Here is a 25,345-nt window from a genome sequence, read left to right on the forward strand (position 1 = left end):
AAAAAAGACTATTGAATCAAAAGCTTGATAGTGTAAGCTCTGAAGTGATCTGATTGCCTCGTTCAGGAAAAAAACAACTACAATCAAAGAAAACACAATAAGTAAGCATTACGTATGATTAGTAAGTTCATAGGAGCTAAAATAATAAACTCACCTCAATTCATAACTAGCATAACGAATTATCTAACTATACAACTTTCTTGTCATCACATTTCACATTAGTAAGGTGAGTTCATCAGTTACAATCATATAACGTTTCAATATGTACAATACATTTCCATTCAGTATCATTCTATTAGAATCATTATATATATACGCTGTTTCATCATTCCAATCACAGATAGCCATTTCCAAATACAATAAATGTAAAACCCCTAACCCGTACCCATCACCAGAACAGGGTTATGGAGCATTATCAGAGTTTACAGAACAAATAGATAGAAATTTCAAACATTTCACATCATATAATATTCATATCATAAACCAATCGAAAAAAAACATATTGTCTCTTATATAAGCCTTCGAGGCCCAAAATACACATTAGAAACAAGTCGGGACTAAATCAGGTATTCAAAGAATTTTTCAGAAAACATTAATTTTTTTCAAAGTTGCAGGGGACACAAGGCCGTATGAATCACACGGCCAGGAGACATGCCCGTGTCTTAGGCCATGTGGACATTCAAAATAGGGACACACGACTGTGTCTCAGCCCGTGTTCGTGCCAGTGTAAATCTTTGACTTGGGTCACATGACCAAGCCACACGCCCATGTGCTAGGCCGTGTGAGCATACTAACTTACGCAATTTAAAAGATACATGGGACACACGGCCGTGTCACCTGGCAGTGTGTCACATATGGCCGTTTCACCTGGCAATGTGTCACACACGGCTGAGACACACGTCCGTGTCTCTACCCGTGTGGATGAAAATTGGTCATGTTCCAAGCCACGTTTCGCACCCAATTTGGTACCAACCTAAACACAACAATTTGCATATCAACAAGCCATAACAAGGCATTCAAAATAAGCCAAAATCGTCTTAAACATGAAATATGCCCTTAGGCACCTCAATTGACAATTTAAAGACATGTAAACAAGTATCTCAATTCACCTAAATGACCAAATTCATGTATGCATATTCAAACCACTTTATACTTTATTTCATTCTACCATATCAAACACATAACAAATATGATAAGACCACTTATATACACATCAAAATATACCAAACATAAGCCATTCAAATGGCTAGTCTCAACAAAACATTTATATACCAACATTGACCAAAATAACCTATACAAGCCATTATAACCAGAATTAATTTATTGAAAGTACCAAAAAGACCGTTGAATAGTGTGAAATAGCTCTGACCAGCTTCCAACCTGTACGAGCTTTCGAATTAGTATAAAATATGGAAAATAAAATAGAGTAAGCATTTAAGCTTAGTAAGTTTGTATAACACAGAATTTAACTTACCATATATCCATAAAATATGTAAGTAAACAAAGCATATCTCAACCAATTTGGCCAAAAGCCTAAACACATGATCACCAACATATTAGCCATGAAAATCACATATATAAGATCCAACACACATGGTTGAATTCATCAAATAATCACATTTCATGTTTTTCATATGTATTCAAATAATAGTTGAACCATTTAGAATATCGTTGGATACACGAGTAGTACACACGAAGTGTACTGAACTGTAATCCATCAATTCATGTACATGTATGCTCATACGAGCTGTAAATGGGAAGCTCCTCCGAGCTGAATAACGGGAAGCTCATGTGAGCTGAATCACAAGAAACTCATATGAGCTGTAGAACGGGAAGCTCATAAGAGCTGAAATTGGTGACCTAATGACATGTCATTTGTATCCTACGGATTCTTAAGGTTCAAACGGGACTCGGTAATTGTCTAATATACAACTGATATTTATTCATGGCTATTGTACAATTCACAAACAATAATTCAATTTAACACATAAATGTACAATTTAGTTACACGAACTTATCTCGTCAAGTTTAAGTAGATACGAAGACCACTAATTTGATATTTTTCCTTTGCCTTGATCTAACTCCGTACTAGGTCTAACCGAATCTATACGAATGAATTTAAATCAATTCAATAATGTTGACTAAGTATAGGATTCTGTGTATACACCAACTGGTGAATTTTGTGTTTTGGTAAGATTTGTGGTTTGGCGAACTCTTCTATTGAGTATACGTCACCCCAGATGTTTTGGCAAATTCGTCAAGTTTGAAGTTTTATAGATTTTTTATTATTTTAGTAAGAAAATTTAGTTAGTCAAGTAAGAACTAGTTAGAATGAAACAAAGTTACTGTAGTTGATAAGACTTAAATTATGATAAGCTCACCTAAACACGAGAACCAACGGTGTTAGTGGAATAATTTGATTCTCCCATTTAACCTTATCTCCGTGCTTAAGTATATAAAGACAACAGTGTCTTCACTGATAATCTTTGTGTTTTCTTTGCATTCATCTATCTCCTTGATTTTCTTTACACTTTTTTTGAAAAACTTAAGCTCAGAAAACTTGATTTTCTTTGCATTCATCTATCTCACTGTATTTAGCCAACTCCTACGTTTGTTTTAACTCACAGGTAAATGTTGATGAACCCTAGGTTATCTTCATAGTTATTTACGTGTTTTTAGTCCTACATGCATAAATGTTAGATTAGAGTTTAAGGAAGGAAACTTCATGATTCTTGGTTAAGTGTTAATGTTTCTTGCATGTATGATTGGATTCAATGAAATGGTGATCTGATAAGCTTAATTGTTCATATTATAGCTCAAGACGTTATAGAAGGTTCGCGTGACAAAGGAAAAAGTCATATTATATGGACTTTTTTGTATTTCTAGTGAGTTCCTTCTTACTTCCATTCGTTGTACTAATTCTTTGTTTTCTAGTTCATGTAAGGTAAGTACTCATACTCTGAAAAAACTGAAATGTGTGAATGTGATTAAGGGTTGTCAAAAGTTTTCAGTTTGAGTATGTTATATCTATGATAAGGTGTAAGAATCATTTTTCATGTTTCAGCCATTACCTTCTATTTTCGGTAAGAATGATACGATATTGACTGATTTATGGAAATGATGTTAAGGAGATATATTCATGGTGTAAACTTTGATAGAATGAACATTGAAATAGTAGATCATGATACATAAAAATTATTGTGTAGCCTCTAGTAGGGCAATTATATGTTGCAAACTAGATTGACAAATCACGATAAACTATATAAAACTAAATGAATACGATATATGGAATAAATGGGGAAAATCAATATGACTATGAATCTGGGTACGTGGCTAACATGAAGAAGGTTTGTCTATGTTGGGTTATACTGGCGTACTGTATTCGCCAAAGGTTAAATGAACTGGGTTATTGTTTGTCTGAGTATTGTACTCACCATCTGGCTAACTGTATGATTGTGATTAAACCTTTGAAAGGTTTTTCTTGAAGAATCAGAAATTATTTTAAATGTTTTCTGAAACTCACTAAGTTTTTTTGAACTTACCCAATTATCTCTTATTGTCAAGTTTGTTGTTGGACTACACCAGAAGACATCTGTTGCTATGAGAAATATGTTTATTTGTACTATGCATGACATGTGGGGGTGATGTCTAGTTGTATTTTTGAAAGAAATTTTTATATAAAACTTATGTTTGACAAACTATGTCTTTAATGAAGGTTCATTTAAGTTGGAATGGTTTTAAGGTGTATATTTTTCTTAATGAGTGTTTTTTTATTATAACTTGAACGTCATTTGGCTTATAATTTACTTCTTTCATCATTTAAAATATAATTTAAAACTAGAGTTTTACAAGGTTTACACCAGAAATAATTTTAAAGACAAATGGTTTCTATGTAGTGACATGGGAGATTTGAATCCTCCTAAAGGATCGAGTTTGGCGTGTTACAGTCCATTCTGATGTACTGTCAGTCTAGTCAGTCACATCTATGTCTCTATCTTCTGGGAGTTATTTGCTCCGATGCCTAAGACAAAGTATTTCCCGGTTGGACTTGATACATGGCATATTAGTCTTTCATTCGATTTGCTTATTTCTGATTAGGCTAAAAACATGTTTAGGTTCATATACTAATATAAGTTGTCTTTTTGTATTACAATCTGACAGGTAATAGTGCTTAGTATTAGTTTAAACATTAGACAACCAATGAGCAACATTTGCTCCCATTTTGTTTTGCATACAAAATCAATATGAGGACAATCATACAAAGTATTATGTAATTCATGAATAATTTTACTAACCAATTTGTTCAAAAATACTACACTTAGGGAATCAAATCCAACATTATTTGCTCCAAATCTTCCTATGTAACACCCCGAACCCGAGACCGACACCGGAGTCGAACACGAGGTGTTAACAGACTTTAAACCCCTTATAAAAAATTTTCCCAGACACTGCCAATCTGCATACTAGTCGCTTTAAAAATCATATCTTGAGTTTCACAACTCGAAAATCAGTTTCATGATTTTTCCATGAAACTAGACTCATATTCCCATCTACATATTTTTTTCTAGAATTTTTGGTCGGGCCAATTAGTACAGTTTATTAGTCAAAGTCTCCCATGTTACAGGGATCGACTACACTGACCTTTGCGCATTACGACCTGGATATCTCCCTGCACAGAGCTTCAATACTGATGCCGTTTGTTTCTATAGAAACTAGACTCAGAGAGGAATCTATACATATATGGTATGACTCCTAATTATCTCTGGTTAATTTATAATGAATTTCCAAATTCGGAACAGGGAATCCAGAAACCGTTCTGGCCCTGTCTCATGAGAACCTGAATATCTCTTAACATACTGTCCGTATGATTGTTTCGTTACTTTCCTATGAAAGTAGATTCATCAAGGTTTGTTTACATAATTTATTCACTATTTAATTCCCTTCCTACTATTTTTAGTGATTTTCCAAATCTACATCACTGCTGCTGTCAGCATCTGCCTTTAAGGTAGACTTTACCTATTTCATGGTTTCCATGATTCAACTAGCCCTTTTTGCATAAATAGCACAATTTATGATAGTGATTAACCATTCCTATGGCTAATCCTTTTCAAGCATATCCACACCGAATGATTATAACATTATACTCAAACACATATAAGCCATTTTCGCATGGCTATCCAAAATTATACAAGTCCAAAGGGTCCACGACCCACAACAAACGGGTAGTCCTATACATGCCATTTCGAAGTTCAACCAAAATTGTACCAAAAGGGGGCTTTGATAGTGTGGGCGACTTCGACTTCAAGATCCCGAGTCCGATAGCTGGAGAACCAATCTATAAAACAGAGGAGCAATGAAACGGAGTAAGCAATTTATGCTTAGTAAGTTTTGAGCAAGGAATTCCAGCACAACAAAAGTATAGTATTCATATAGCTAAACGGATAATTTCATATGCACAAATTTTCGATATCATACTTGCTTCACATACCAACCCTTATGTACATACACAAAAGATCAACTCAGCCAAAGGCCGGTAGCTCGTTTATCAACTGAGCGAATACTTATTTGTAAGGGCTCAACTAAATTCAAGCACATACGAAACATACCTCAATGTTGGGATGTTTCTAGAGTATTAGCTGAAATTTTTACAGCAAGATCATTCATTCCCAAATCACGTACCTTCGGAATTTAACCGGATATAGCTCCTCGTTCAAATGCCTTCGGGACATAGCCCGGTTATAGTAACTCGCACAAATGCCTTCGGGACTTAACCCGGATTTAGTAACTCGCACAAATGCCTTCGGGACTTAACCCGGATGTAGTAACTCGCACAAATGCCTTCGGGCTTAGCCCGGAATTAGTATCTCGCACAAATGCCTTTGGATCTTAGTCCAGATATTGTCACTTAACCCAAAGCCTTCGGGACTTAGCCCAGACATCATTCAAATAACCATGCACATTTAACAATAAATCATAGCACATTCGTGTTTCATTTTCGTTAGCAAAACTCAAACACAAGACACTTATCATTCTTGTGATTTCGGCTCAATAGCCACACACAAAGAGCATGATTTTGATTTGCTTAAAACATGATCTAATCAAATCTTAATTTAAGCTCTCTTACTCAAGAACTTACCTTGGGTGTTGTCGAACGATTTCGATAGCTATTCGGCCACTTTTTCCTTCCCTTTATCGGATTTAGTTCCCCTTTGCTCTTGAGCTTAATTAAACAAATAAATTGATTTAATCATTTGAGCATCGAAAAGAGGAACACAAGGCACTTAGCCCATATTTATACATTAGACATTAAGGTCACATATGTATGGAATCATGAATCAAACTCAACATTTTTTTGCTAATTTTTTTCCCTTTGGCCGAATATGCATGTCTACTTTGGGGCCGATTTCAACACTTAATACATTCTACAAGTATGGTCACTTGTATTGACTAAACACCCTTTTGTTTCAAGTTCAAAACTTGGCTAATACACACATATATACACTAGTAAAGCATCCTCTCCCTTTCCATCAATTTAGCACATGCATTACTCATTAACCTACAAAAATTATATTCGGCCTTAGCACACAACTTGCTAGCCGATTCTTCCCCATCTAGCAACCAATGCACATATGTGCTCACTCAAAAATGCTAAAAAAAAGAAGATTCAAGAATCATCAATCCACCATCACATGCATCATTAACAAGCTTCATATTTAGCATGCAATGGCATTAACACAAACTCCACCTAGGCCGAATCTTAACTCATCTTCATGCCTCATCACCACAACATCAAACATCAACCAAGAATGATGCATCCATGGCCGAGTGTCATTTCCATCACATAGCAAGATTTAGACCATGGGCTAGGTAGAACTCAAGCTAACAACTAAAATATGCATGAATCTCAAAGAATAATATCAAACATACCTCAATCTAGTTACATGCATGGCCAAACTTCCTCCTAATCCTCTTCCAAACCAAACATGAAGCAAGAACTCCTTCCTCCTTCCTTAGAATTTTCGGTCAAAAGAGGATGAAAAAGGATGAACAAGTTTTTCTTTTCCTTTCTTTAGCTCACGGCAATGGGGGGGGGGAAACCACTCATTTTTTTGTTTTTCCTTTCTTTATTACCCATACTCCTTATTTTATTTTTTTCCTACATACCTCACTAGGCCAACATGTTCCCAACATGTTTCCACCCATAGCATGGCCAACCACTAGCTCAAATTTTGGGTAATTTGACATGCAAACCCATCATTTTCACAACATGCATTAATAGACCATTTTAAATTAGCCTATCATATTTTCACCATGTCTCATATCGATCCCTATTTAATAATTTCTCATGCAATTGGCAAAATTGGAGAATGAAACTTCCACATGCTCATGTACACACATAATAAGCATAGAATATGGAAATCAATTATTTTTATGACTTGGTTTTGTGGTCCCGAAACCACTTCCCGACTAGGGTCAATTTTGGGCTGTCACAACTCTCCCCCACTTAAGAAATTTTCGTCCCCGAAAAGCTTACCGGTAAATAGGTTTGGGTATCGTTCTTTCATCGAGCTCTCGGTTTCCCAAGTAGCTTCCTCGATCCCGTGTTTGAGCCATAACACCTTCACTAACGGAACCCTTTTGTTCCACAACTCCTTTATTTCACGAGCTAGGATACGCATCGGTTCTTCTTCATAACTCATATCGGCTTGAATTTCAACCTCTGATGGGCTAATTATGTACGATGGATCAGATCGATAGCGTCGAAGCATCGAAACATGAAAGACGTCGTGAATCTTTTCAAGCTCAGGGGGCAAAATCAATCTATACGCAACCGGACCAACTCGTTCGGAGATTTCGTACGGCCCAATGAATCTCGGGCTCAACTTGCCCTTACGGCCAAACCTGAGTACCTTTTTCCAAGGCGAAACTTTAAGGAACACTTTATCTCCCACCTGATATTCAATGTCCCTTCGTTTCAAATCCGCATACGATTTTTGACGATCTGTGGCTGCTTTCAGACTTTCACGGATTACCTTTACTTTCTGTTCGGCATCCTTAATCAAATCAACTCCGAAAATTTTACTTTCACCGAGCTCGGTCCAAAACAATGGTGTACGGCATTTACAACCGTACAAAGCCTCGTAAGGTGCCATCTTAATACTTGATTGAAAACTATTGTTGTAAGCGAATTCAATCAAAGGTAAATACCGTTCTCATGGACTACTGAACTCGAGGATACAACATCTCAACATATCCTCAAGTATCTGAATTATCCGCTCAGATTGACCATCGGTTTGGGGATGAAAAGCAGTGCTAAAATGCAGCTTGGTACCCACAGCTTCTTGCAATTTCCTCCAAAATCGCGAGGTGAATCTCGGATCTCTATCCGACACGATAGAAATAGGTACCCCGTGTAATCTCACAATCTGAGAAACATACAATTCGGCTAGTTTATCCAATGAAAAATCCGTACGCACGGGGATAAGGTGAGCCGACTTAGTCAGTCTATCAACAACAACCCAAATCGCATCCTTCTTACTTGTTGACCATGGCAGTCCGGACACAAAGTCCATTGTGACTCGATCCCATTTCCACTCGGGTATCATGATCGGCTGAAGTAATCCTGAAGGCACTTGATGTTCCGCTTTCACTTGTTGACATATTAAACATCTCGAAACAAAGTCGGAGATGTCTCGTTTCATACCATGCCACCAAAATCGACGTTTCAAATCGTTGTACATTTTCGTACCCCCCGGGTGAATTGACATTCGGCTACAATGAGCTTCGTTCAGAATCATCGAAATGAGTTCCGAATTCCTTGGAACACACAAACGACTTCTGAACCTCAAACAATCATCATCATCAATTTGAAACTCCGATTCCTTGTTCGGAACACACTCAGCCCGTTTTGCAACCAATTCATCATCGACTTTCTGAGCTTCACGAATTTGATGAGTCAATAATGGTTTGGCTTTTAATTCAGCTACTAACACATTGTCGGGTAGAACAGACAAATGCACATTCATCGCTCGTAAAGCAAACAATGACTTCCGACTTAAGGCGTCCGCAACCACATTAGCCTTTCCCGGGTGGTAATCAATGACAAGCTCGTAATCTTTCAACAACTCAAGCCAACGTCTTTGTCGCAGATTCAAGTCTCGCTGAGTCATCAAATATTTGAGACTTTTGTGATCCGAAATACATGGCACTTCTCACCAAACAAATAATGTCGCCATATTTTTAAAGCAAATACGATGGCAGCTAGTTCAAGATCATGGGTCGGATAATTTTTCTCATGTGGCTTTAATTGTCTCGACGCATAGGCCACCACTCGACTTTCTTGCATCAATACGCAACCCAACCCAAGTAGGGATGCGTCACTATAAATGACAAACTCTTTGCCTGATTCGGGTTGCACTAAAATTGGAGCTTCAGTCAAATAAGTTTTTAGTTGATCAAAACTTTTCTGACATTTCTCCGTCCATTCGAACTTAACATCCTTTTGAAGTAGCTTCGTCATTGGTGTGGCTATCATCGAGAAACCTTTGACAAATCGTCGGTAATAACCGGCGAGTCCCAGGAAGCTCTGAACTTCGGTAATATTTCTTGGAGGCTTCCAGTTAAGTATGGCTGAAATTTTGTTAGGGTCAACTCGAATACCCGATGCGGATACCACATGACCCAAGAAGCTAACCTCTCTTAACCAGAACTCACACTTACTGAACTTAGCATATAACTGCTTATCCCGCAAAATTTGCAACACCAGTCTCAGGTGCTCAGCATGTTCGGTCTCATCTCTTGAATAGACCAAGATGTCATCAATGAACACAACTACGAACCGATCCAAATATGGTCTGAAGATCCGATTCATCAAATCCATAAATACCGCAGGGGCATTAGTGAGCCCAAACGGCATCACTAAGAACTCGTAGTGACCATATCTCGTCCTGAAGGCAGTTTTGGGTATGTCCGATTCTCGAATTCGCAACTGATAATAGCCCGATCTCAAATCTATTTTTGAGAACACTGTGGCTCCCTTCAGTTGGTCGAACAAATCATCGATGCGCGGCAACGGATATTTGTTCTTTATCGTCACTTTATTCAGTTGACGATAGTCAATGCACAACCTCATGGTTCCGTCCTTCTTTTTCACGAACAATACTGGTGCACCCCAAGGTGAGAAACTTGGTCGAGCAAAACCTCTATCCGTCAATTCTTGCAACTGAGCTTTCAACTCTTTTAACTCGGTTGGTGCCATACGATACGGAGCTATCAAAATCGGCGTAGTCCCAGGTACAAGCTCAATACCAAACTCTACCTCCCGAACAGGTGGTAAACCCGGTAATTCTTCAGGAAAAACATCCAGGTATTCACAAACCACCGGCACAGGTTCGGGTTTCTTTTCTAATTCTTTGTCATCAAGTACATACGCAAGGTATGCTTCGCACCCTTTTCTTACATATTTCTGGGCCAACATTGCTGATATTACAGCTGGCATCCCCTCCAAGTCCGTAGACTCAACTAGGATTACTTCGTTATTTGCGCACCTCAAATCAATAGTCTTGCTTTTGCAATTCACAACCGCATCATGCGCGGTCAACCAATCCAAACCAAGAATAACATCAAATTCATCAAATGGCAAAAGCATCAAGTCCGCCGGAAAACAGGAACCTCGAATTACTAGGGGACATTCCTTACACACTTTGTCGACAAGCACGTAACGACCCAAGGGGTTTGACACCTGAATTACGAACTCAGTAGACCCAATAGGTAAAGTCTTACTGGATGCTAAGGTTTCACATATGTAAGAATGAGTAGAACCGGGGTCAATCAAAGCAATTACATTAGTATCAAAGAGTGTAAAAGTACCGGTAATAACATCAGGCGAAGAAGCATCCTCGCGGGCACGTATAGCATAAGCTCTAGCAGGCGCACGAGCCTCGAATCTGGTCGTAGCATCTCTAGATCCTCTCTGACCACCACTAGCATTGCCCATATTTCCAGATGGTCTACCTCGAGCAGTGGTAGCACCCGGTTTCCCACTCTGATTTTCATTCTGTTCAAACAACCTCGGGCAATCTTTAATGAAGTGGTCAACTGATCCGCACTTGTAACAGGAGCGGTCAGGGAATCTACAACTCCCCGAATGCCATTTACCGCAATATCGACATTTCGTTCTGTCTCGACGTTCATTCCCAACACTGGCGACCGAAGTGCCTCGTGTACCCACAGGGGGTCGATCACGATCTCGTCTAAAAAGGCCCGAAGTGCCTCTAAACTGGCCCGCATCATCTCGAAATTTCTTCGATGCCTGTTGAAGAGACTTTCCCGAGGATCTTTTACGAAACTCTCCAGTTCCCTCATCAACTTTTTGTTTTTCTTTTCTAAGCTCTTCGGCTTTACAAGCTCGCTCGACAAGTACTACGAACTCTCGTATTGCAAGAACGCCAACGAACATTTTTATATCTTCATTCAGCCCATCCTCGAAGCGTTTACACATAATAGCCTCGGACGAAACACATTCCCGAGCGTATCTACTAAGTCTAACAAATTTTCGCTCGTAATCAGTAACTGACATAGAACCTTGCTTAAGCTTAAGAAATTCCTTCCGTTTTTTATCAACAAATCTCTGACTGATATACTTTTTCCGAAACTCAGTTTGGAAAAACTCCCAAGTTACTTGCTCTCGGGGCACAACAGAAGTCAGAGTACTCCATCAATAGTAGGCAGAATCGCGTAGCAAGGAGATAGTACACTTTAGGCATTCATCGGGTGTACAAGATAGCTCATCGAGTACCCGGATAGTGTTGTCCAACCAAAATTCAGCTTGCTCGGCATCGTCGCTATCCGTAGCCTTAAATTCAGTAGCCCCATGTTTTCGGATTCTGTCAACTGGGGGCTTATTTGACCTTATTTGGTCAGTTACCGGAGGTATTGTAGGTGCGGGGGTTGTATTAGTCGGGAAGGGAGGTTGTGGAACAGCCGTATTAGTTCGAATGTATTGGTTGAACCAATCATTCATCACGCTATAGAAAGCGTGTCTAGCTTCATCATTCGGGTTACTAGCATTAGGTTGAGAGTCCGCCGGCGCTGTCCCTTGTGCGGGAGCAGGCGCCACACTCTCAAGATCATCAGCTACCTCTCGGTCGGGATCGGGATCCATTACTATAAATTAACACATTTGCAAATGTCAGAAATCACCACACTATCCAATAATCACATAAAATGGCATGTATAGCTAGACCCAACGCATTACGGTAGTCCTAGAATCGACTAAACCGTAGCTCTGATACCAATCAAATGTAACACCCCGAACCCGAGACCGACACCGGAGTCGAACACGAGGTGTTAACAGACTTTAAACCCCTTATAAAAAAATTTTCCCAGACACTGCCAATCTGCGTACTAGTCGCTTTAAAAATCATATCTTGAGTTTCACAACTCGAAAATCAGTTTTGTGATTTTTCCCTGAAAATAGACTAATATTCCCATCTACATATTTTTTTCTAGAATTTTTGGTCGGGCCAATTAGTACAGTTTATTAGTCAAAGTCTCCCATGTTACAGGGATCGACTACACTGACCTTTGCGCATTACGACCTGGATATCTCCCTGCACAGAGCTTCAATACTGATGCCGTTTGTTTCTATAGAAACTAGACTCAGAGAGGAATCTATACATATATGGTATGACTCCTAATTATCTCTGGTTAATTTATAATGAATTTCCAAAGTCGGAACAGGGAATCCAGAAACCGTTCTGGCCCTGTCTCATGAGAACCTGAATATCTCTTAACATACTGTCCGTATGATTGTTTCGTTACTTTCCTATGAAAGTAGATTCATCAAGGTTTGTTTACATAATTTATTCACTATTTAATTCCCTTCCTACTATTTTTAGTGATTTTCCAAATCTACATCACTGCTGCTGTCAGCATCTGCCTTTAAGGTAGACTTTACCTATTTCATGGTTTCCATAATTCAACTAGCCCTTTTTGCATAAATAGCACAATTTATGATAGTGATTAACCATTCCTATGGCTAATCCTTGTCAAGCATATCCACACCGAATGATTATAACATTATACTCAAACACATATAAGCCATTTTCGCATGGCTATCCAAAATTATACAAGTCCAAAGGGTCCACGACCCACAACAAACGGGTAGTCCTATACATGCCATTTCGAAGTTCAACCAAAATTGTACCAAAAGGGGGCTTTGATAGTGTGGGCGACTTCAACTTCAAGATCCCGAGTCCGATAGCTGGAGAACCAATCTATAAAACAGAGGAGCAATGAAACGGAGTAAGCAATTTATGCTTAGTAAGTTTTGAGCAAGGAATTTCAGCACAACAAAAGTATAGCATTCATATAGCTAAACGGATAATTTCATATGCACAAATTTTCGATATCATACTTGCTTCACATACCAACCCTTATGTACATACACAAAAGATCAACTCAGCCAAAGGCCGGAAGCTCGTTTATCAACTGAGCGAATACTTATTTGTAAGGGCTCAATTAAATTCAAGCACATACGAAACATACCTCAATGTTGGGATGTTTCTAGAGTATTAGCTGAAATTTTTACAGCAAGATCATTCATTCCCAAATCACGTACCTTCGGAATTTAACCGGATATAGCTCCTCGTTCAAATGCCTTCGGGACATAGCCCGGTTATAGTAACTCGCACAAATGCCTTCGGGACTTAACCCGGATTTAGTAACTCGCACAAATGCCTTCAGGACTTAACCCGGATTTAGTAACTCGCACAAATGCCTTTGGGCTTAGCCCGGAATTAGTATCTCGCACAAATGCCTTCGGATCTTAGTCCGGATATTGTCACTTAGCCCAAAGCCTTCGGGACTTAGCCCGGACATCATTCAAATAACCATGCACATTTAACAATAAATCATAGCACATTCGTGTTTCATTTTCGTTAGCAAAACTCAAACACAAGACACTTATCATTCTTGTGATTTCGGCTCAATAGCCACACACAAAGAGCATGATTTTGATTTGCTTAAAACATGATCTAATCAAATCTTAATTTAAGCTCTCTTACTCAAGAACTTACCTCGGGTGTTGTCGAACGATTCCGATAGCTATTCGGCCACTTTTTCCTTCCCTTTATCGGATTTAGTTCCCCTTTGCTCTTGAGCTTAATTAAACAAATAAATTGATTTAATCATTTGAGCATCGAAAAGAGGAACACAAGGCACTTAGCCCATATTTATACATTAGACATTAAGGTCACATATGTACAGAATCATGAATCAAACTCAACATTTTTTTGCTAATTTTTTTCCCTTTGGCCGAATATGCATGTCTACTTTGGGGCCGATTTCAACACTTAATACATTCTACAAGTATGGTCACTTGTATTGACTAAACACCCTTTTGTTTCAAGTTCAAAACTTGGCTAATACACACATATATACACTAGTAAAGCATCCTCTCCCTTTCCATCAATTTAGCACATGCATTACTCATTAACCTACAAAAATTATATTCGGCCTTAGCACACAACTTGCTAGCCGATTCTTCCCCATCTAGCAACCAATGCACATATGTGCTCACTCAAAAATGCTAAAAAAAAGGAGATTCAAGAATCATCAATCCACCATCACATGCATCATTAACAAGCTTCATATTTAGCATGCAATGGCATTAACACAAACTCCACCTAGGCCGAATCTTAACTCATCTTCATGCCTCATCACCACAACATCAAACATCAACCAAGAATGATGCATCCATGGCCGAGTGTCATTTCCATCACATAGCAAGATTTAGACCATGGGCTAGGTAGAACTCAAGCTAACAACTAAAATATGCATGAATCTCAAAGAATAATATCAAACATACCTCAATCTAGTTACATGCATGGCCAAACTTCCTCCTAATCCTCTTCCAAACCAAACATGAAGCAAGAACTCCTTCCTCCTTCCTTAGAATTTTCGGTCAAAAGAGGATGAAAAAGGATGGACAAGTTTTTCTTTTCCTTTCTTTAGCTCACGGCAATGGGGGGGGGGAAACCACTCATTTTTTTGTTTTTCCTTTCTTTATTACCCATACTCCTTATTTTATTTTTTTCCTACATACCTCACTAGGCCAACATGTTCTCAACATGTTTCCACCCATAGCATGGCCAACCACTAGCTCAAATTTTGGGTAATTTGACATGCAAACCCATCATTTTCACAACATGCATTAATAGACCATTTTAAATTAGCCTATCATATTTTCACCATGTCTCATATTGATCCCTATTTAATAATTTCTCATGCAATTGGAAAAATTGGAGAATGAAACTTCCACATGCTCATGTACACACATAATAAGCATAGAATATGGAAATCAATTATTTTTATGACTCGGTTTTGTGGTCCCGAAACCACTTCCCGACTAGGGTCAATTTTGGGCTGTCACATCCTAAATCAACCTACTAACTCTCTCAACAGTTAGAATTCTCACAAAAGTGCTCTAGCAAAAGAAAACACGAAAGGAAAGAGCAACGAAGAATAGAAAAGCCAAAAGAAAACAACACACACCAAGTGCTTGAGCAAATGCTTTCAAATATATTCACAACTATGAATGGAATGATTACAAATGTACGAGAAGGCCTTTATTTATAGTTAAGCTCCCCAAAACTAACGGTACAGATTGAGTTACATCAACAGTCAAGATTAGAGCCTATCTACAATTGAGAGTCCTAAGAGATTTAAACTTTATACAATCTTATCCCTGTAGGATTTACACTATTTACCTTGGTAACTCCAGTTTTACTAGAGTGTTTCACCAGGCCACTAAGGCTTCAAGTAGATGGGCTTCTTTGTGAGTTCATCAAGTTGGCCAATTCAATTGGGTTAAATGAGCCCCATTTCATCAATTGGCCTCAATAGGACACTCTTTGCGCAATCGTCACAGGCTTTGATCTACGACCTATGGCATTCTCCCTCACCCATTCTAGTGATGCCATCGTTGCGTGATTGAGGTGACATTGGTTTGACTCATCTCAAAACGGTCTCGATGTCTCGGCTAATTCCCAACTAGTCTCTTTGTCAGGTAGTTTTGCCCCTCGAAACATTTGCCTCAGCTTATGCCTCTAATGTCACTTAAATCGACTCGTTTCTCTCTTTTGTACAGCTCGACCGGAAGAGACCACTTCTCGTACTTGCCCATATTGTGACTTGTCTCAATCGGGATCCCTTGATCCGCACAATTAGGATTCAACACACTCACATTGAACATTGGGTTAACCTTGAGTCTCGCTGCTAAGTCTGGCTTGTAAACCCCTTGGCTTACCCACTTTAGAACTCAGAAAGGGCCTCTGTGTCCTTGTTAAGCTAACAAGTAAAAATGAAAACACTACCAAAGTTTTTGAGATGTACCTTACTCGTTGCATTTACTTGTTTCAGCTGCCCAGTTTGCATCGCCACTTTTCCCCCAAATTCTGATGCACAACCCACATTTGTCTTAGGGGTAGCCCCACTAATAACTCAACAAGCTTCATATCAATTTCTTCCCCTCTAGAATTTCCAATCGGGTCTTCGTAGAACTCGTCTGATCTACCAAGTCAATATCCTTTCCCTCATGAACATCCTCAGCTAGTTGGACTGTCAATAATACTTTTGTTCCACCTTTCATGTCTTAACTCACTAGCACAACGCATTATTGTTGTCGAGTATCCAAGATACATATACAGTCGGTAAAAGGAACCAAAAAATCATTAATCTTGTTAAGGAAATTTAAACCAAGAACAAAATTTAAATCATCCAAATGAATTACCTCGAAGTCTTCCTTGCCTTTTCATTGATCAATATTTAGCTCAACTCCTTATGCTACCCCCATAGTTAGAAGCTCTTTAGAATTAATAGTCTTGATATTTTTAGTTGATTCACTAATTGAGAGACCAAGTTTACCCACGACTTTTTTTATATGAATAGGCCTAATGCCCCCGTATCAATAAGATAACTCTTCCTCTTACCTGCGATGTTGATGTCCATATACATCAACCTTTTCTTCTTGCGATCCCTCTTCACTTTTGTAGAATTGAGTATCATTGACCCAAGCTTCAAAGCCTCACTCTTTGGCTTCTCTTCCACTTCTTTACTGATCATTGAAGTCTTAGATCGTTCTGAGCAGTCTCGCATCTTATGCAAACCACAACACAAGAAGCACTTTACTAGCTTCTTCTCACTCTCTTTACCTCTATTAGCTTTAATCTCATGCACGATCGCACCAAGCCTCATTGGTGATTTTTCTAGCTCATCATTCTCTTTGATGGTAGAAAACACAAACCATTTTGATTAATCTCTTACCATACATGAACCTTTACAAAGAAAGTATTTTAATGGCCCCTTCAATTTACTATTGGGTTTCCTCTTCCCATTGTGTGGTTTCTCATTGCCAGCACTATCATTGCAATTCTCAACTTGTCCTTCCTTTATCTTCCTTACCATTGGCCTTCTTCTTGGGCTTGGAAAACTCGAACTTGTCTTTCCTCAGAACAAGCTAGATTAAGGACTCTACCACGATCATAAGCTTTGAATAGTTCTTGGACCCTTCGACGTTCCGATTCTCGCTTAACCCAAGGCTTCAACCCATCTATGAAATAGAAGAATACCTCCTTCTCACTCAGATCTATAATTTGGAGCATCAATTCACTAAACTCCTTCACACACTCCCGAGTTGTACCTTAATGTGAAAACCAATGCAACTTAGCCCGAGCCTCCTTCTCGACATATTGAGGGTAAAAATGCTCCTTGAACTCTTTCTGGAACTCCTCTCAATTCCCAATTATGGTTTGACCACGTCTTTCACTTATGGACCTGCGTCGCCACTATAAAAGAGAAAAACTATTAAAATATAGAGCAATAGTATTTATCTTAGCATCATCATCCTTGATGCCCACGACACGGAAGTATTGCTCCATTTTCTACAAGAAGTTGTCCATTTCCCTCGCAAAAATTTCCCCCTTAAACTTCTCCGATTTGGGGACATCAATCTCCCGATTCAGTGTTACACTCAACACCCCTTTACCCATGATGGTTTGATAGACAACAAGCTCACCCTCGAGCTCTTCAATTGGTTGTGCTCAAAGCCCTTGCCGTGGCCTCAGTTTCCTCCTTCAAAGCCATTACCATGGATTCGTTTTCTTCCTTTATAGTTGTCATCTCAGATTCAAGAGCATCATTCTTTTCTGTCAACTTACCTCCATCAATATTAAGGAGTGCTTGCAATGCATCCATATTCGAAATAAGGGTCTCTACCACATATTCCTCGAACTGCTCTCCCCTTGGTCTAACTCATTAGTGCGTGTCTCCACTACCTCGAGTGTTTCATTCATGGATTCCTCGAGATGGACCACATGACTTTCCAAAGTTGAAACATATCCTTTTATCTGCTATGTTTCCTGTCTCTCCCAACACGGTCTCTGTCGGGATATTCTGCTCATTTGCTCTTTTTGACATCTCAACGGTGCCTTCGAACCTTAGCTCTAATACTAATTGTCACTGGGTTAGAAATTTAGACTTGCAAATCGCGTGGCCTTAGGTGATTTCTTTACTCCAAATCTGCCTAAGTTAACCTAAATCTTGCAAAAATGCTCTAAGGCACCGAAATATAGCGGAAACAAACTTGAAATGAAAGAGCAATGAAGAACAGAAAAGCTAAAAGAAAACAACACACACCAAGTGTTTGAGTAAGTGCTCTCAAATATATTCACAACTATGAATGGAATGATTACAAATGTGCGGGAATGCCTCTATTTATATTGAGTTCCCCCAAAACTAGTGGTACAAATTGTGTCATATTGACGATCAAGATTAGAGCCTATCTACAATTGAGAGTCATAAGGGATTTAAACTCTATACAATCCTATCCCTTTAAGATTTACACTATTTACCCTGGTAACTTTAGTTTTACTGGAAGGTTTCCCTAGGCCACCAAAGCTTCAAGTAGATGGATTTCTTCATGGGTTCCACAAGTCGAGTTAGTTCTATCGAGTTAAATAAGCCCCCATTTCATCAATTGACCTCTGTGGGACACTCTTTACACAATCGTCACGGGCTTTAATCCACGGCCTATGACACTAGCATATTCTTAGGCATAAATTTCAACATTTTTAAACTAACATCTATTCTAAGCAGGTAATGTTCACATGCATATGTGTGTGATAGAATTTCCAGTATTGATTAAGTTGGTGCTATAAACTCGACACCAACTCAAGATTGATGGCAACACCATGATAAGCAATAGTAATGCATTTAGTATTCTTAATATTATTTATTTATGTCATTTTACTCACACTTTAATCTAATTGTTTTTATTTTAATACAGTACATATTTCATGTGTTATTATTAATTAGTTTCAAATCATACATCCCATTATTTATTGTATATTATTTTTAAACACATTAATATTCTAAATACGTAGTTTCTACAAACATATACATGTAATAGAATTTCTAGTAATATTTAAGCGTTTGTAATTGTAATATATTTATTTATTTACTATAAATCTTAATAGAATTCTTTTATTATTTAAGTGTCAATATTTATTTATAAATTTGGCCCTAAGCCTTGGAGGCCATTATCATATATTGATGCAGCGATTCAAGGAATTGGGGAATTCCATGTGCACTTAATATGGATCATATGTTTTAGGTTGGCTGGGAAATTGCAAAAACATTTCTTTTTGCCGGATGTGTTTACCAAAGGTAAGAAGATGTTCTGGTATCCATTTTTTATAACCTCTTCCACCATCGTTAGTTGAATGATTATTAGTAAAATATGGAATAAAAAATGAATATACAAAATCCCTTTTGATTTTCTTTTATAAAATAATTAATAAACAAATTTAGAGTTGGTGTAGTTCTTGCCTTCCCCCCTGCTTCTTATCAGCTTAATCATTTGTTTGTTTTGCTGGCTGTCTGGCATGTTTTTTACCACATTTTCAATTATCTGATTTTTTTTTCCAGCAGGATTATGGTCCTCCGCTACATGCAATGGATCTGAATCTTGGTTACTTTCAACTACATATTTCTAACACATATTGGCAGATAAAAGTATCACAGAGAATTTTGTATTAGAAATTAAATTGTATTTTATTTTTTTTATTAAAAAATTAGATAAATTAATTTTTATATATTAGACTAAAGAGTAAATTGGTCGTGTTAAAAGTTTCATTCATTTCTTCTGTTAAAAATTGATCTGTATACATCAGCATGAGGTACACATCACACGTCAAGCATTACTATCTTGTTATTTTGTTAATCATTCTAGTTTTTAATAGTACAAATGAATAAAATTTTTAACAATGACTAATTTACTTTTTAATTTAAGGTACAGAGGCTAAATTACTGATTTTTTTAGTAGAGATAATAAAATATAATTTGATTCCTAATAAAAAAACGTTTATGATACTTTTATATTGAGTCATAGATATTATATAATTCTCCGAAGACGTTTCAAATGCATAAAAGGACTACACCTATGTCCAGCATTAACATCTTAGTTACAGTAGCAAGTAAAAAAGGCTTTAGAATATCAACTTAGAATTTGAGGGTCCAATTGCCAGGATGCCAAGAAAAACTTTGGACTTTATTTTTCAGAAAAAAGAAAGAAAAGAAAAGGTTGGATTTGAGTTCCACTCTTTACAGCCAAACAGATGGACAATAGAAAGACCAATTAAAGATGAGATTATCTTTTGCAGAAACACGTTTTGCCGTCTTCACTCCTCGTTTTCAGTGGTAAAAGCTTTAGGATTACATTCTTGCAAAGTAACCAAATAATTATGAGAGAAAAATAAATAACTATGAATTCCTAGAGAAAAAATAAACCACTTCTTAGATGTTATAATAGCTCAAATGGTTCAGGCAGAGACTCGAATCCATTATCAAAGATGGATCCTCGATCTAATTTATCATCAATGCTATGCAACCAATTCGTATTCTTCAAGTCCTCTTTTAGAAATATTGCATCATAACGGGAACTCTCATAGATGTCCACCTCACTTAATTTGGCCGAGTATCTTCCATCATGGGAATCACTTCCGTTCTCTGCAGCTCTCATTGTACTATTTCCATTCTCAGAGTAGTCTCCATTTTTCATGCTACAAGAGCTTCCATTGCTATTCACAGAGTCTGAAGTGCTTAAGGAACGAAGAGTTCGGGTTTTTACAGATGCAGATCGGATGCTCTGAGGAAAAAGCGTTGTGCCTGAAAGGGAACGAACACTCCCTGTGCCATTTCTTAAGTCCTACATCACAGATTATAAGTGGCATTAACACTTCATATATCCCAGAGATGTGGGAACACTTGCCAGTAACTTAACATCAAATTCCAACTTTTGAACATGCCATTGCAACTCTAAGCTCTTATTTAGAAATCCAAGTTTAATACCTGAGACCCAGAAAATTTCTGCTACAACTTCTGGATAATGGTGATGTTCTATTTATGATGATAATGAAGACTTAAGAATATCGAAGTTGAAAGTGCAATTGTAATATATAATTATACTCTCTACTTCAATGACACTATTCCTAGCCCTGAGCAGATGATCAAGAAGAGGAATTGGTTTTCCAGAGTTCCACATAGGAATTAACAATCTATTCAATAAAAAGTAGAGGGTAAGCATACCATATGCCTAATAGCCATATCCAGTGATTTCTTTGAGATAATCCTTCCAAATCCTGTGCCATCTGCAGTGGTTGTTGAAGATTTTACAGGTTTCCGCATAGCCAAACCGGAGACATGTGAGATCTTCCGTGACTCGTGTATGTCAGATGGATGCCCATTGGAATGGACCCGAGTCCTTCCAGGAGGTTCGGTGAGTCTTCCCCTCGGGACAATAGGTGAAGAATGTCTTCTTGGCATATTTATAGAGCTGGTAGTATCTTGGTTTGTCTTCGTGGTAACAGAAGCACTGGGCCTGGACCTACCGGCAGAGATTGGCCTATCAGGCAAAGTTGTTCTAAGGTTTGGTGGTGTGTCAAGAGGAAAATCAGGGGGTACAACTGGCTGTTGCGGGGGGCGGACTCGTGGACCTGGGGAGCTTGGTCGAGATGCTGGAGCTGCAGTGCGACCATTTGAAACAGTGTGCCCATTAGAAGAAGGTGAAGGATTAACTAGTGAAGACAAAGAAGCTGCTGGATTCCAACGCGTGGGAGTTGATGGGCGAGAATTCGAACGAACAGCTGTTGAGTTCAAGTTTGCGGGGACTTGTGGCCTAGAAGTTGGAGTCGACGGTCTTGAACTTTGTGAGGGCCTACTCTTGTCAAGGTAAGAGCTTGTTGGAGATTGACGGACTTTCGAAGGAGTTGAGGGCCGCGATGATGTTGACCGTGAAGATGGGGTTGAAGGTCTTGTTGTAGATAATGAGCGGGTGATAGGCGGTGATGGTCTAATATAAGATTACACAGAAGCTGAGCTTGTATTGAGAATTGAACTGCCCCTGTTTGATGAATAGTTATTGTATGAAGAAGAGAGAGAAGGTCGAGTGGACTGAACTGCTTCTAGCAGGTCTCGAGGAAGGATTATTTTCAGAATGTGAAACTGAAAGCTGAAACAGAGAGAAAACAGAAAAAAAAAAAAAGTCATTCATGGTTGCCAACTTTGAGTGGACAATAACAATCATATGCTAACCAGAAAATAGAGCAACCACTAATTTTGACAGAAAAAGCAAAATAAGTTTAAAATTAAGGACATGCATACCCTTGAAGCCTTTGTGGTTGAAACTGATCTAACTTTGGAATTGCTTCTTGGAGCTGACTGAGATTCCGATCCCTCAGATGAAGGAAAGACTGGAGTTCCAGGAGGAGTTAGAAGCCTAATAATGGAAAAGTAGTTAATATTATAAACTGAGAGAGACAAGGATTTCCAAACTGAGTCTAAATTCAAGTCTCAATTAAGTGAGCAAGGTAATATGTTACCCAAAATTGGTTGTCAAATCGGTTATTTGATCACTAAAGCAATCAAATTTTACCTCTCAAAGCTTAGGGCAAAAAGTTTCACCCAGAATTCTGTTCACTTGAGTAACTCAACAACTCAACGTTATAGTATAACATTATTATAAACAATACCAGAGATTGCTATCTTCTCAACCATTTTCGAATTGGTACACACGAAACCAATCAAGGTGCATTCGTGATCCAATTCAATAAAATTATTAAATAAAACAAACAATTCACAAACTTCAGAATTTATTTATTTAAAATTGTCTTCATATGAACACAAAAACTAGTTTCAAAAAAAAAAAAACATTTCACATTCCAATAAAATTGAAACAGCGAAATGAGTTTTAGTTTTCGTTGACAGATCTGGATTCCAGTTAACATCGACTTGAAACAATGGAAAAAGTGAAGATTCACCAGAAGAAAAGGTTCGTTCATTTAGATGGTTGTCTTCTCCATTCAAAGATTTTCCATATATATGAAAAAAGCTTTAAAAAATTTCAACATTGGATTATGGAAAGAAACCAGATCCGAAAGAGAAAATGATGCAAATGATTAGTTTAATTAAATTTGGAAAGGAGAGAGATGCGATTTACCAGTAATCTATTATTATAGTAATAAAATAGCAATGATTTACCAGTCATAATCATGCTTTCCTCCATCTGTCGAAGAAAGTAGATCATCTGATCCATGTGATGTTCTTCCCTGTTTTACTGATACTACAAAATCAAAATCAAAATCAAAATCAAAACTTATTTTAACTATCATTGCCTAGAAACGACGTCGTTCGCTTTTCAGGCTATATTTGCATCCAAAACCATCAGTCATTTTCTAATTTATGGGAGAAAGAAAAATAGAAATGGAAAAGAATAGAGACGAAGCTTAGCTAACTGCTCCCTTTGAGGCTGACAAACTAATCTGAAAATAATAGCATCAAAGTAAGAAAAGGAAGTGTAGAAGAGGAGAAGTTTGTACCATCGGAGGAGGCGACGGAGAGGCTGCGGCAACTCTTTGAGAAAAGATCCAAATTCTCGTCTGAATCCCTGGGGAACAATCCAGCGTTAAAAATTTTGCCACGGCGGTGATGAAGGGAGGCCTGCGAAATGTTATTACTGTTATTCCTCCCTCCGCCGCTCACCAGCGATTCCCTTAGATTCCTATTCATCATCTTAATTGGTTGCTGCTGCTCCCTGCCTCATCGCTCTTTCTTTCTTGCTTGGTTGCTTAAGTTTTTATTTTCTTCCTGTGTGAGGTAAAATGGCAGCTTTGTTTTATCAGAGAGGTTGAGACAGCTTGATATGTACCTCAAAAGATAAAATGCAATGCAATGCTACTTCTGCCATTGCGAAATGCAAAGCAAAATACAGTTAGTCACCGGGCTGTCACGTTATCTGCCCTTTTATTATTATTTTTCTTTATAATATTAATGAAGTGGTATGTGGGGGAGTGAAGTGGTGTTCAGATCTGTTCTGCGCACTGCTAAATGCTTCCTTGGTAGCTTTAAAATCAGATCTGTGCTTTTGTTTACGGAGACAGGCAACACAGCTTTTCTTTTACTTTTGTTGTAATAATTAATTTATAATGCTAATATTTTATTTTTCAAAAAAAAATTATTTTTATTATAAGTGTCCATTCAAATATTTCTAAATCTTCGGGAATAAATACTAATTTTGAAAAATAAAGATAATCAAGACATTTAAAATTATTAATATAAAAATTAAATATTACTAATGGTAAAAAATTATGACTTCAAATACTATGTATTTGGATGTAAGAAACCAAAAATACTATATTTTATAATTGAATCTCGGTTAAATTTTAATTTAATTTTTTATAAAAAAAAAATCTATGCACTCTTTAAAAAATCTTAATTAAACTATCAAGTAAACCATTCATTATTTAAAAAAAGTAACAATCTTCTACTCCATTACTATTAAAATATAAAATTTATATGAAATATTACATTTCATGAGTATGATAAATATTAATATAATAAATTTAAGAAATTTAATTTTTTTACATTGCAAATATTTAAATTTGATAAAAATATTAGTAGAAGAACAATCTAAATTTTATTAGGACCAATAGAGAGTTATTTCACTTTATTGGTCACAAAATTGATATTAAATCATGTTTTTTCACCAAAAATTGGAAATAAAACAAAGAAAAGAAATTTATTTTCATATTTAAACTCTGATTGACTTGATCTTATAAGTTAACCTGTCACCAATTATATTAGGGAATTATTAAAATGTTCTTTTATATTTTAAATAAGTTATATTATTAGAGAATATTTTAAATATATTTTTTAAAATCAATAAAAATATACACATAGAAAAATTTGAACTATGTCAATTAAATTGATAAAACTTTAAATGTATCATTTA

The 25,345-nt window shown here is 37.4% G+C and overlaps 1 pseudogene across 1 annotated transcript; it reads right to left on the bottom strand.

The window, feature by feature from the left end:
- Positions 1 to 20,549: 20,549 nt before the first annotated feature.
- On the bottom strand, positions 20,550 to 24,479 carry LOC107888829 (mucin-12-like; annotated as a pseudogene). Its single transcript, XR_001681499.2, has 5 exons — positions 23,934 to 24,479; positions 23,596 to 23,677; positions 22,720 to 22,834; positions 21,646 to 22,567; positions 20,550 to 21,265 (listed from the first exon to the last, which is right to left on the bottom strand). The product of XR_001681499.2 is annotated as a mucin-12-like (transcript).
- Between the last annotated feature and the right edge of the window lie 866 nt (positions 24,480 to 25,345).

This window comes from Gossypium hirsutum, chromosome D02, assembly GCF_007990345.1.
Source record: "Gossypium hirsutum isolate 1008001.06 chromosome D02, Gossypium_hirsutum_v2.1, whole genome shotgun sequence".
Taxonomy (NCBI): domain Eukaryota; kingdom Viridiplantae; phylum Streptophyta; class Magnoliopsida; order Malvales; family Malvaceae; genus Gossypium; species Gossypium hirsutum.